Source organism: Loxodonta africana, chromosome 4, assembly GCF_030014295.1.
Source record: "Loxodonta africana isolate mLoxAfr1 chromosome 4, mLoxAfr1.hap2, whole genome shotgun sequence".
Classification (NCBI taxonomy): Eukaryota; Metazoa; Chordata; class Mammalia; order Proboscidea; family Elephantidae; genus Loxodonta; species Loxodonta africana.
In genome coordinates, this window is record NC_087345.1 from 77,468,045 (window position 1) to 77,482,692 (window position 14,648).

General features: G+C 37.1%; 1 protein-coding gene across 36 annotated transcripts in view; it reads right to left on the reverse strand.

The window, feature by feature from the left end:
* Positions 1-14,648, reverse strand: part of SLC16A7 (solute carrier family 16 member 7) — a 220,207-nt gene that overhangs the window by 132,342 nt on the left and 73,217 nt on the right. For 11 of the 36 annotated variants that reach the window (XM_023558240.2, XM_064283959.1, XM_064283964.1 and 8 more), the window contains 2 exons: positions 3,633-3,680; positions 1,187-1,223 (listed from right to left, as the gene is read on the reverse strand). The exons of 4 other annotated variants lie outside the window; for them this stretch is intronic. The gene's annotated coding sequence lies outside the window, so the exon portion shown is untranslated. Of the gene's footprint in view, positions 1-1,186; positions 1,224-2,120; positions 2,220-3,632; positions 3,681-5,453; positions 7,399-14,648 lie in introns of those variants that run through there. 21 more of the 36 variants (XM_023558236.2, XM_064283955.1, XM_064283953.1 and 18 more) reach the window with 10 other exon arrangements.

A 14,648-nucleotide genomic window follows, 5' to 3' on the forward strand; every position in this document is an offset into this window, starting at 1 on the left:
TTATGAGAAATTATTTTGTTCTGAGGAGCCCTAGTGATGCACTGATTAAAGTGATCAGCTGCTAACCAAAAGGTTGGTGGTTCGAACCCACTAGCCCCTCCACAGGAAACAGATCTTTAAGAATCTGCTTCCATAAGGAGTCACAGCCTTAGAAACTCTATGGGGCAGGTCTGCTCTGTCCTATAGGATCATTATGAGTTGGAATTGACTAGAAGTTAATAAATTTTTTTTTTTTTTTTGGTTTATTTTGCTTTGAATGTCTTACTCTGTGATCTTAACTGAATTTTTTCTAACGCTGTCCAATTTTACTATATTTTAGAAGAATCTCACCATGAATATTGATTTTTTCACACATTCTTTCTTCATATGATCAAAAATAAAATAAATACTTCTACACTTGTTTTCCATTACACTTAGGGAAAAATGAGCAAGAAAGTCAACTTTTTTTTTTTTTTTTTTTGTCTGCTCCATTGTAACTGTTGTAGAGGAAACAGAGGGCACTTGTTATGGGTCATGCTGGCAGGCCCATGTCCTCTTACTAGGCCCCATTATTCAGATTATTTTACAGTCACCTTCAGCATACTTTACTAGGAAGTTTGAAGCTCTTGACACTAACAACTATGAAGAACTTGTTCAAGCAAGGGAACCCTCACCCTTATTCCATGGGATTCTGATTAGTTCTAAGTGCTCGAATGAAGTTGTGCCAGAATTCTCATCCAGACACAGGGTATCACTTACGCTTGCTTCCAGCTGAGCAGAGACCAAGAAAGTCACTTCCATTATACTTTGTCCCTAATCATTGCAAGTACTGAGTACCTGAAGTTGCTACACTGGCCTAGTATCGCTGTTAATAAAGGTCATATGGAATGTGAGAGTCACAAGATAGATAACATGCTGCCACAAAGGGAAAGCCCTCAAATAGACAGCCAGGGAAAGCTGGTGAGAAATAATGGAACCATGCCACTGAGCGTCAAAATGAAAGATGTAGAGGTACACAGTAAAATGCAAAAAGCTACACAAATATCAGCTGTGATGCTAAAGCTTAGCTAGAAGAACTGTCTGATTGGTGGGGGATACAAAAGGTGCTTCTGAAATGTGTAGGCTTCTGAAACGTGTAGATCACACTGAAAATAAGCCATAGAAGGAATGCTGAGGAGGTGAAAGATAAAAAGAAGTACTGGCTTACCAGAAAGTTGTCAAATTCCCAGCCAACTATCTTTTATCTAAAATAAATAAATAAATAAAAATACAAGAAGAAACACTTCATAGAAAAAAATCAAGCAATTCTCCATATCTTCTGTTAGACTACCAATGCTATTAACAATTAAAGCAGTATTACTCAATACGGTTTTATAGATTACAAGATAAAGTTTTACGTGAATTCACATGATACACTAAACAAGTATAATCCCATTGATAGCTCACTTAACTATTACAGGTTATATGATTTGCAATATAAGTTAACTGTAATACTGGGACATTTAGCTAGGTTTTCTGACACCTAGACTTTTTATAGCACTGCACACATTCAGATCTTGTTTCTCTTTTTTTTTTATTTACATAAATCTTTTCTCTCTATGTGTGTATGTTTGTGTGTGTGTGTGTGCTAATATCTACTTTGGGTAACTGCCAAAGAGCCTTGGCAAACTTTGCAGCAATTCATGAGGAATATCTGATAATGGGCTAAAGGAACAGAGACAACCTTTTTGATTGTCCCTCAACTTGTATACTCTCATTAGGAAACTGAGAAATCGGTATGAAAATATCAGTATCCAATGACCACAGTGAATGAGAACAGCGCCTAGATATTAATATGTACAAGTCAGGTTCTGAACATAACTATCTAATAGTAAAAGGGGAATTAAAGAGTCTCCTAAAAAATATAAGAAATATACATATCCAGCTTTTAAAAATTATGATCTTACTTTGTTAGGGTCTCAAACGTCTTTTTTAATCATCATAAGGTAAACAATTGTCTTATCTTTAGATCTGCATATTGTTTTAAATTTTCAATTAATATGTTTCATGCTTATTTGCATGTTCAGATTTTACACATATTCTAAATTTCCCTGACTAGTGAACCTTCAACAACCTGCATGTTTAACTCAAAAATTACGAACCTGTCAGTATGGTTTTAGCATGCATCAAAATGACAGCTGGCAGTACACTCCTCTCTAACCTTGAGAAACTCCTGTTGTGAACAGAACTTTAAAAAAAACCTATGAAAATCCATATATAAACAAAAGGGATGGGTTATCTAAATTATAATAAACTGATAAACAAGTGTTAGCAAGCCAATGGTGAAGCTGGGAAACACCATTACACCCCTAAACCTAACCACTGGTGCTGATCTAGCTATACCTCCAAGTGAAAATGTATTAAGGAACAAACTATTATTTCGCTTTTAGAAACAGCATTGCATATTGGCTAATAAATCATTAATTCTATTTGTTTCCCAGCAAGTAGAGACTCTAATTCTAATCCCATCCCTCCCAATAACTATTGTTACTTCCCCTCTCTGGACCCAATTCCTCATATGTAATATATGACATTATCTGAGGTTCTTTCAAGTTCCAAATATCAATTGTAAAACCATCAATCATAGCCCGACACCTAATTTCAGTTCAAGAGAGATATAAATGGGCAACTTCATTTTTTTTTTTTTCATATGGACTACAATAACGTGTAGCTTTTCATGCTTCATGTCTTTATCACCCGAGTCCGAATCCAATCAATACAAGTTTTCCTGGCCTTGGATACTTGCTGACTAAGACTAAAAATGTACAGACACTTTTTATAAATGGTGATTCTCCTTATAAATTAGTCCAGTTTGTGGCTCCAGTGATTCCGGCAATGTGTCTCCAGGTGTTGGGCACTCAATGCAGAGCATGATTACTCTTAAATGGATACAACAGACACTTTTACTTTATAAACTAGTTGTGAAAACTGCAAAATTTAGAAGCAATGCCTTTAATTCCACGTGAATTATATGGACAGCACCGCTGAAATATAATTGTATGATAGCTTCATATCTTGCCATAACATAATCTCAAATGTTTTAGAAACAAATTTTAAAACCCAATCAGACAAAAATTAAAAGCAAATTTACTTTACTATTTTTTAAGCAAGGTGCATTGATATTTATAAAATATAATGACATAAAACCAGAATATTTTTGATATTATTGTATATCACTAAGTACAAATAAAATTTTAGTGACTAGACATTCTGTTTTATTTTCAAAATCTCAGTGTTAAAGGAAATTTTAAAAATTTCCTAACCTAGATATAACCAAAATTTTCCTTACTAGTCAGACATGATATTGAACTATATTATTTAAAATAATCGTAACAATATATCTGTCAGACATTAGGATTAAGAATCACAATAGTTTTATAAAAACATTGAGAAAATTCTCTCTCCTTAATAAAAACAAAGACTCCCCCATTAGCCTTAACTTTGTTCACCTCAAAAGCGAAATCTTTTATATCAGCCAATATTTATAGACTTTATTGTTCTTTAAATAAGCTGAGAACATAGAATCAGTTAACTTTGAGGAATAAAACAAATCACATACTTATAATCTAAAATATAGCCCAACATAAGTACAATTTGTATAATTTAAAAGTTACCTGAAAAGAGAGAGAACTTGACTTTGTCACTTTTCGCAGGGCTCAGGGCTGAGAACAGAGGAAACAGACCATTAACTTTTAGCCAGAAGCAACCTTGCATACTCCCGTAAAGGGACTTTGCTTTGCCCTTCCCTCTTCCTTCTTTCAAATAGGGGAAAGGTAGCCCTCCCTCCCTCTTTGGAAGAGCTTGCTTTGATATGCACAGTTAGTACATACTTTTCCCAGGATTAAGTAAAGTTTGCTTAATTACATTATGGGTCAAAGAAGGTGACCAAGTCTGGCAATTTGAACTGCTAAATTTAATCATCCGGGTTTTTTTTGTTTTGTTTTTTTTCCTGATGTTGATATAGCCACATTGTCAAGCATATTTGCTATCATGGGATTTAATGCCGTGTGCAGAACACAATGCAAAAGCACTGTAATACATAAATTAATGTGCCAGGGAACCTTCACCAAGTCTGAGACGAGATAACTCCATTGGCAAAGAATAACAGCAAAGAGGCCAAGGTAGCACATGGAAAATTCTTTGGGGTTAGTTTCATTTTGTTGCCTGCTTACACACTCTGCTCCTAATACTGCCAGTCATTCTGTATATACATGTCCCCCCAACTTAAAGTGTGATGGTGAATCTGATGGTGGATCAGCGTTACCGCCTTTGTGTATGAAGAAAACAGAATAACCTTTGGAGAAATGAAGAGCTATCATTATTGAATGCTACTCATGTGAGGTAGGCACATAGCAAACTATATTCTTTCATGGTGAAGCCATATGTATCAGAGTAGAACTGTACTGCATAGGGTTTTCAAGGCTGTGGTCCTTCCAAAGCAGATACCAGGCCTTTCTTCTGAGGTGCCTCTAGGTTTGGTTCGAACCACCAACTTTTCAGCCTACAGTGGAGTGCTTACCCATTTATACCACCCAGGAACTCCCAAGAGTCAGAACTGACTCAATGGCAATTGTTTCTGTTTTTTCTTTTTTAATCTCACTCTATAAACCGTATAAGATAAGCATCATAATCCATGTTTTCAGTACAAAACCACTGAGGCTCAGAGCCTTGATTATTTGCATAAGGCCACACAGCTGGTAAATACTGGGGCCCGGAATTCAACCCCAGTTTATCTGGACCCAAGGACAGGTTCCTCATCACTGGAAGGCAGCCCAGCCTCTCCATGGTCAGTGCGTGAGGAGCATTTGAATTCTCACGTGAAAGATACAAGTATTTCAACATAAGCACTAAACAAGGGTCAGTTATAAAGTATGCTTCCAGCAATGTTAATAGTCTGTATTTCTAAAGGTACATAAACTAACCAACAAACAACAAAAAAACCCATTGCCATCCAGTCAATTCCCACCCATAGCAACCCTACAGGACACAGTAAAACTGCCCCATTGGGTTTTCAAGGAACAGCTAGTGGATTCCAACTGCCAACCTTTTGGTTAGCAGCCGAGCTCTTAACCAAAATGTACACAGCAGTTACTAAAACCAGGTTAATAACGTAAAAGACCTCCAGAAATTTTCAATTAAATGTTTCACAAAATAAGTTATGTGGTATTTTTCTATCTCTTCTATTAATACCTTAAGTTCAAAAATAAAAGCAGAAAGAAATTTTACCTAATACAAAATTAGGCATATACTGAGGTTTCAACACACTGAACAAATTATACTATGAATTTTACAATTGTATAGCACACATCTGGCAATTGAAAGCAGATGGCATCTGCACTGAGCAAGGCGGATAAATCCCATCTTCATTGCTAACAGTGTAGTAGGGATCAGCATGAATTCTATTTCCAAAGTGTGGAGAGAGATCCAGCGCTCACCTTTCCACTTCTCCATTCCATCGTCAGCCACCCAAGAAGCATTCTCTCTTTGACCCTAGGAACTCAAAGCTAGGTCAGAGCTCATAAGTTAAGCAGACACTTTTTTCTGATCAGCTGTCCATACAGCCCTTCTCTCTAGCCACACAGAGATAGGTTAGAGCTCACACATTAGAAGGACACCTTCTTTCAAACTGCCAAATAGGCAGCCTCCAGCCCCTGCTGGCTCTCACCGCCCCCAAACATTCATCAATTTGTTGGAAAACAGCTGAAAGAATTCATGGAGAGTACAACATACTTACAGCTGCAGATTTATTACAACCAAAAAAGGGTTCAAACAGAGATGTATAGGGTAAGGTCCGGGAGGGGTGCCCGTGTGTGGCTTCCATGTCCTAAAAAGTGACACACTACCATCTCCCATGCATGGTCAGCAACCAGGAAACCTCCTCTGAGCCTCAGGCTTCAGGGCGTTTATCAGCCGTACCACCTCACCATGATGGATTACATCATGCCTCCTGAGGCCTGGTCTACACTGGGCCCCCATGTGTTCCCTCTTGGTCTGGTCAGCCCCGACGGAGCAGCCTCAAGTGTGGTCCGGCTCGAAGGAATCAAGAACAAAGGCCAAACTGCAAGATGATTCCACATCTTGCCATATTTTTACTGAGAACTCTTCAAGTACACTGTTGTCCCAATGTTTAGCATAGCTCTTAATTGCTAGTAAGTGTTCAATATATTAATTTAGAGTAAAATTACCTGATATAATATAAATGATTAATGAATAATAACTTGATTTTCTACTCTGTATATACTCCTGAAAGTAATGTCTGTTTTTAAAAAAGGTGGAGGAATAAAATTTCCCTGTCAAATACATTTTATATACATTATACATAAATACATTAAAAACATTACAATAAGACAATTTTATGCAAAGAAATTAATATTAACTTTATTAAGTAAAATGTGGTATTAGTTATTCCAAGAATGCCAAATTTAGAAAGCTTTCATATATTTAATAAATACGCTTTATTTAGGATTATTAAAAAACATTCTAAGGTGAATTAAAAAGAGAAATGAAAAGATATATATATAGACTTGATATGTAAAAATTATGTTAACAGAAATGCAACTTGATAACATAAGATATATCTTTATTAAAGTTGGCAGGAGTGTTGATAATGTATTTTGTACTTCTTTTGTATGATTTTGGCTACAGTCATTATAATATTAAATCCTTAAAAAATGTTACCTAAATTGAGAGAAATTCTGGTCTATTAAGTTTACAGAGCCTATTAGAAAAGTTTTAAAGTTCAAATTATGACTCATATATTTGTTTTATAAATGTACAATTTATTTTTCTTCACATAAAATATTTTTCCTACTAAACTATTATAAAGGAGCCATGTTGGCACAATGGTTAAGCACCCGGCTGCTAACCAAAAGGTCAGTGGGTTCAAACCCACAAACCACTCTGCTTCTGTAAAGATTACAGCCTTGGAAAGACTATGGTGCAGTTTTACTCTGTCCTTATAGGGTCAATATGAGTTGGGATCCAGTTGACAGCAACAGGTTTGGTGTTGGTTTAATACACATTTTTAACAATTCTGTACAAAAATTTCAAATTAACCTAAACAGTGAATGATAGATAGCTTAATACTTGCCAAAGTAGGAAAAATGGCAAATATAACCAATTGACCTTCACATGTAACCTCTGGCACTACATAATCACATAATCTGCCACCTGCAACAATTTGATTCATTTTTGTGGCAAGGAAAACATCTTAGACAAAGCACAGAGAAATCATGTTATTAAAGTTGAGCAATGACATAAAAACTTTCACAATGATTTCTGTCAGATGTGAGAAAACATAGACAGTTGGGTTTGCTAGTCCTTTGAGTAAAGAAGAGACAAATGCAAAACAAACCTACTCATCAGAAGTTTCCATGAGCCCTGGAGAGAAAATGGTTGAAGGTGACTAACCTTTGCCAAGGTTACAAATTCTCAAGGGTACTTCTAAAAATAAAATACTGCAAGACCTTTTTTTTTTCTTTTAATTATAGTTTCTAAAATTCTTCAATAATGTGGGGAAAGGAGAGAAGAAACAGAGTCTCAGGAGAAAATCTTGATGAATAGCATATATGGTCTTGGTACAGGTTATTAATTCTGAGTTTGTAACATGACAATAAGATCTTGGCAATGGATTTGTTTATAGTATTATTCCCAAATTCCATGCAGCATTTGCACATATCCCTTGTGAGATTTTGATGTTTTTTCAAATTATAACTAAGAAATAAAAATTGAACTAATTGTGGAAAATCCATGTTTTTCATCTTCAAGGTGCAAGGAATCCTGAAGAATAAATTCTCAGGCATCTATTTTTGATGGCCAGCAGTAGTGAACTTGTCAAGAGTCACAAACATCAAACGCCTCACAAACACGATGGGAGTCTCCTAATGCATGCTTTTCTCATTTGGATAAAATTTATTTATTTATTTTTCTATCCTAGAAAGAGTACCCTAATCTTACCATTCACTGAGCAGCACTGATCATGGTCCTAGTACTGTGGAAATTCTAGAATTTTAATGGCATTAAAAATCAGCATATAACAGAAGAAAACCACCCAGGTTTATTCTGAGTTAATTTTCCCTCAGAGCCCTAATGTAAAAATGATCTTTTTCTTTTTTAATTTTGATAATCATAAAAAAAAAGTTTCCAGTCAAATTTGCCTCCCTAGAATAATGCCTTCAACATTTCAATACATCACAGGAAAATATAATGGGTGGAGGATAGTCCTAAAGACAAAATGGACACGTTTTCCACATTTCAACAGATGCCCCTTCTTGCTGACAACAGCGGCTCCCTAGTGGAAAAGCATTATTGAAAGAGTGATTTGAACCCACGGAACATTTAAGACTCTTCCTTATTTGGCTGTTACCCAGTCACTGGACAATCCTACTATGTTGCGCCAATACAGTGAACACGATTAGTGAGAGTGCTTTAAAAAATACCCTGTAGCTCAGAATCTTTGATTCCACTTGGTTCCCTGCCATCACCCTCAGCGTGCAGTGTGGCCTCACAGCTTTCTGTTAAATGCACCAAAATTGTGCCAGTGATTCAGCTTAAAGTCTCAGAGTCAGCAATAATGTCTCCCCCACCCCCCAATCTACTGTCAAAGTTGCCAATCCTTGTACACATTACTTCTAAAAGGACACTATCTCCTTTACGTCATCCTCACTGCCACCATTTAACTTCAATAAAGTTTGCAGCCTCCCAATTGTCACCTCAGCATCAAATCTCTCCACTTCAGTGAAGTCTCAATACATTTGCCTAAATTAAATTTTATAGCTAATACAAGCTCCGACTATTGCACACTGCTAGTCAACATTGACCATTAACTCCCCATCTCCCCTTTACAACACCTGCCCACCTCAAGTACCTGCTCCTCAGCACATACACACACACACACACACACACCACACACACACACACAGAGGAATTCCAGGGGATATATTATAAAATGATACTATAATCAAGTACTTAGCTTCTATCTACTGCTAGAGCCAATAATACTTGTTTTGTCATTGTTAGGTGCCAGCGAGTTGGTTCCAACTCACAGCGACCCCTATGTACAACAGAACAAAACACTGCCTGGTCCTGCACCACCTGCACAATCGTTGTTATGCTTAAGCTCATTGTTGCAGCCACTGTGTCAATCCATCTCCTTGAGAGTCTTCCTCTTTTTCACTGACCCTCTACTTTACCAAAAACAATGTCCTTCTCCAGGGACTGATTCCTCCAGACCACATGTCCAAAGTATGTCAGACACAGTCTCACCATCCTTGCCTCTAAGGAGAAGTCTGGTTGTACGTCTTCCAAGACAGTATAGGTGTTTTAATGTGTTTTGCTTTTCACTGCCGTTTGTAAAATAAGAAGCCATTACGTCTCCCTATTTTAAAACTACTGCAAAGGCATTAGACATTAACGAGTTGAGGGGAAGCAGACTTTAAGGCAGCATTAAATCTACTGGATCAGTCGTATTTCAATAAGGGTAAGATTTCTTACACAGCTCAAAACAAGTTTATATATTAAGTAAAGTTTAATGAACACTATATTATTTTAAATGAAAATATACAACCTTCTCATGCCAACGTCATGGAATAAAAATAAGAAAATTCATGTAAACTCACATGATAAAGATAGTTTCATAACAATTCCCTGGGACTTGGTAAAGTCCTTACGGCTTCAGTTTATTTTATTCTCTCTCCAGCTCCACTATGTGGACTAGACTTTCTTGAAGTCCTCTTCAGCAGCAGATAGAAAAGACGGACTTCCTTCACCCTTGTCTGACCCTGTGACAGGTCCCAGACTCCTAACTAGGCTTCGTCCCCTTGAGGAACCAGCTATTTCTTATCATGGTATAGCATAACTTCTTACTACCCTTCCTTACCCTATTCAAATGATTCTTTGCTAAGAATAGTATTAGATGTAGGGTTAGAAGGCTTGAGTTCAGATCTACACTCTACTCCTTAAGTCAAACAAATTATCTAATATCTCTGAGCATCAAGTTTCTCATCTATCTACTGGCTTCCTATTTCCTAATGGAGACACCTCTATGAAAACAACACTTCTTTTCATTCCGCGTCTGATTGGTGAATTTAGAAGAAAAAACTAGGCAAGCTTGTTGCAGCCATTTCTAGGGTCTCTCTTTTCCAGATGTACCTTCCTACAAAGGGGGTGAATTCCATACCATGTGGTAATTTTACTAGGGCAAGTTCTATGCCTCCAATGGGAAGCATGAGTTGTGAGGATAAGTTCAAATTAGTAATTCCAATTGACCATATACACAAGCCACATTCTTCAGTTCAACATCAGTTTTAAGAATTAAATGGATGGGTCAAAGAGCCTATCTGAATATATTTTATTCCCTGTACTTAATTAATTAACCTAACCAACATTTAGTGAGCACCTAGCAAACAAAAGCCATTACACTATGAATAGTAGGGGTGCCAGGGTAGATAAGGTATGTTCTCTTTTCTCAAATACTCACTTTTCCAGGGTGAAAAATGGATTCATATATACTTAAATCGGGCTTTTATTAAAGCTAAAATAGAAGAATAACGTATTATAAGAGATGTCATATAGTGCAGAACCTTGTATAATATAACTCATCAGCACGTACACTTGCATAAACCCATTAACCCATTGCCGCTGAGTCAATTCTGACTCATAGTGACCCTATAGGTCAGAGTAGAACTGCCTCATAGGGTTTCCAAGGAGCACCTGGTGCACTGAAACTGCCAACCTTTTTGGTTAGCAGCCGTAGCTCTTTAAACTAAAAGTAAAAGCCAAAATCATAAAACTACCTACTGTAGGCATCTGCCATAACATCTTAAGGTTGTTAAAATTAGGCAATATTAAATTTGGTTATATCCAAATCCAAGCCAATACCACAGAAACATCCCCCTGTATATAAAGCCAATATACTGTTGTTGTTAGTTGCCGTCAACTCAGTTCCAACTCATGGTGCCGCCATGTGTGCAGAGGGTTTTCAAGGCTATGACCTTTCAGAAGCAGATCACCAGGCCTGTCTTCCAAGGCACCTCTGAGTGGGTTCGAACCACCAACCTTTCAGTTAATAGTCAAGCGCTTAACTGTTGTACCACCTAGTGACTCCCCAAACCAGTACGCTCATTATTAATCAGATTTTCCATGGACACATTAGCAAATGTGACTAATTTTTGCCGGTAAGAGGAACTCTGAATTCATCATTTGTGGAGCTTAACACAAATGGAGAAGTTCAAAATTAGTTTGGAATGTTTCCGAGGTTTAAGATACTGTCAATAATATATAAATCTGGCCAATTCAGCCTGAAAGAAAAAGCCTAATTATTTGATCACTAGCCTTGACATCAACTCACAGTTAGTGGGTTTGTGAGTTTTTAATAGGGAAAGTATTGTTGAGTATGCTCAGCTTAACTCCTTACTGATTTCTTGGTATGGTTTCAAGGCAGGAAGGCATAGAGAGGTAAAGAAGATGTGAAAGGTATTTGGTACTTAATGTACTTGAAATCTTCCACTAACTCATTTCATTGACTTTTTTAAGTAGTTCTTTTTTTTTTTTTTTCCTTGCTACTCCTCCGTCAAATGCTGATTTAAAGTCAAATCAGAGGCAAAAAAGATCAAGATTCTTTGTAGGTTCAGTGTTCAAAGGATTCTCTGAGGCCACCCAAAGATCCATATATTTCCATACAGTTAAGTTCTTTGGGGAAAACCACTCCTAATTTTCCATGATTTTTAACTGTATCCAGGGCAAGGCAGCCGATCAGCAAAGTGTGGGAGGAGTGGGGTAGTGAAATTCAAGTTGACGGAAGTCCCTGAAGGGCCCACTTAGAGGCCATCTGTGTTTGAGGGAAAACAGAAACCTCACTTAAGTAAAGGAACACAATGTGAGTAGTGGTTGTCTGCATATTAACCACAGAGCCAATAGGCCTGTGATTACAGTTTTGAAGTATCCAGTTTTAATGGGTAGTAGCCCTTGTATTTCAGATATCTGTGTAAAGAACTTTTTTGTTTGTTTGTTTTTGTGGGTCTATTTGTTTTTTTCTTCTACAAGAGAAAAACCTCGAGAGTCAAAAAGACAGGCACAAACAAGCTGTTTCGTAAGATCAGTGCGTGATTAGAAACTGTGTATAAGTTATGGCATGCTGCTACCGGTCCTTGTGTGTGAGTAGCTAGGAGGAGTAAATAGGTCTTACACACCTGCCTATCTCCACTACCAGAATCTTTGCCACTTAAGGTCAAGGATCATCTTCCTCCAATGGACTAGGAAAGCCTTCAGTGGACTTCATTTTCTATTGGCATTGGGCAGTGTGTAATATAAGCTGGTCAATTTAATTAATATATTGTGCTTTGGAATATAACTATCGTGGTCAAAGTTTAAAAGGGCTCACCAAATATATCCTCCCCCCAGATCTAAAGAAGACACACCAGCACACAAGCCAAAAAGAATGTCACATTGACAAAAGTAGCAATTTCTAGCCATCCACTTATGAGACTCCTCTCTTAACAGAATATCTGAAAATTCAATGTTCAGACTAGGTTTTCATCACTTTCAACGATTTCTTATATCAAGGACCTCTTTTTATAGAGTACTACATACTCTTCCTGACACCAAGAAATCTGCATACTTAAGCAGCAACAATAAAACAACCCTAAAGATTCACAGGTTCCCTGGGTGGTACGAAGAGTTAAGCACTGGACTCCTAACTGAAAGGTTGGCAGTTCGAACACACTCAGAGGCACCTCAAAAGACAGGCCTGGCGATCTGCTTCTAAAAAACATCATGGAACAGTTCTACTCTGCACATATGAGGTTGCCATGAGTTGGAATCGACTTGACAGCAACTAATAATAACAAAGACTCACAATACAAAATAGCTAAAACAGAATTACATGTGAATTGAAGGAAGTGAGTTATTGTAGAAGATGCAAAATTTACTCCATCTGTATATCTGTGATAATGAGGCCAAAGAGTTATTAAAAAGAGCAAAACATATTTAAAAAAAAAAAGTTAAATTACAACTTATGAAACTGACAGAATTTAGGTGCAAGTGGATAACAAATTATGGATAACGTTACCAAAAAATTCCAGAATATTTTATTGTGCTCGTGCAAAACACAGGATCAAGAGGCAGTCGTCTGAACAGAACAAGGGGATGCTGCGTAATTCAAAATTAGAAAAAGGGTGTGGCAGAGTTGTATCCTCTCACCTTACTTATTCAGTCTGTAGGCTGAACAAACAATCCAAGAAGCTGGACTACATGAAGAAGAACATGGCATCAGGATAAGAGGAAGACTTGCTATACGTAGATGACACAACCTTACTTGTCGAAAATGAAGACAACCTGAAACACTGATGAAGGTCAAAGACTATAGCTTTCAATATGGGTTACACCTGAATGTGAAAAAAACAAAAATCCTCACAAATGGACCAATAAACAACATCATGATAATGAAGAATAAATTGAAGTCATGAATGTGTACATTCTACTTGGATTAATAATCAACATCCATGGAAGCATCAGTGAAGGAATCAAATGAACTACTGAATTGGGCAAACCTGCTGTAAAAACCTCTTTAAAGTTTTAAAAAGCAAAGGTGTAACTTTGATGACTAAGGTGTGCCTGACCAAGCCACGGTCTTTTCAATTGCCTAATAAATATGCAATAGCTGGTCAATTAATTTGGGGACAATTAATAAAAAAAGAAAAATTGATGTATTCGAACTGTGGTATTGGTGAAGAATACTGGCTACGTCATGGACTGCCAGAAGAAGAAACAAATCATTCTAGAAGAAATACAACCAGAATGCTCCTTAGAAGCAAGGATGGTGAGACCTCAGCTCACTTACTTCAAATATGTCATCAGGAAAGACCAACTGCTAGAAAGGGACATCTTGTTTGGTAAACTTGAGGGTCAGTAAAAAAAAAAGGGAAACCCTCGATGAGACAGATGACACAACAGCTGCAACGAAAGATTCAAATATGCCAGTGATCGTGAAGACGGTGCAGGACCAGGTAACGTTTCATTTGTTATACATAAGATCGCCATGAGTCAAAGCTGACTTGATGGCAACTAAAAAAAATAATAACATCAGTCTTTACCCCAAAGTTCTGGATACTCTCCTATCTAGAGCTTTAAAAAAACAGCATGAATTTGCAGAACATAAACCCAGTAACCAGTTGCTGTCAAGTCAGTTCCAACTCATGACGACTCCATGTGTGTCAAGACAGAACTGCGTTCCATGGGGCTCTCAATGGCTGACTTTTCATTAAATCACCAGGCCTTTCTTCCAAGGCACCTCTGAGTGGACTTGAACCACCCATCTTTCAGTTAGCTGACAAGCAGTTCATCATTTGCATCACCCAGGGACTTTCCATGAAACAGTATTTAAAAAACAAAACTAATAATAAAAACAATGGCTGACACTCACATACCCCCTACTGTATGGCAGATACTGTTCACAGCATTCAACATAGATTAACTCAGTTACTTCTCACAATAGCCCTGTGAAGAAGATACTTTTACTGAACTCAATTTAGAGTTGAGAAAACAGATGTTCAGATAGATTATAATTAGGAAGCATCAGAGTCAGAATTTAAACCCAAACACTCAGGATCCATAATCTGTACTCTTAACTAAAA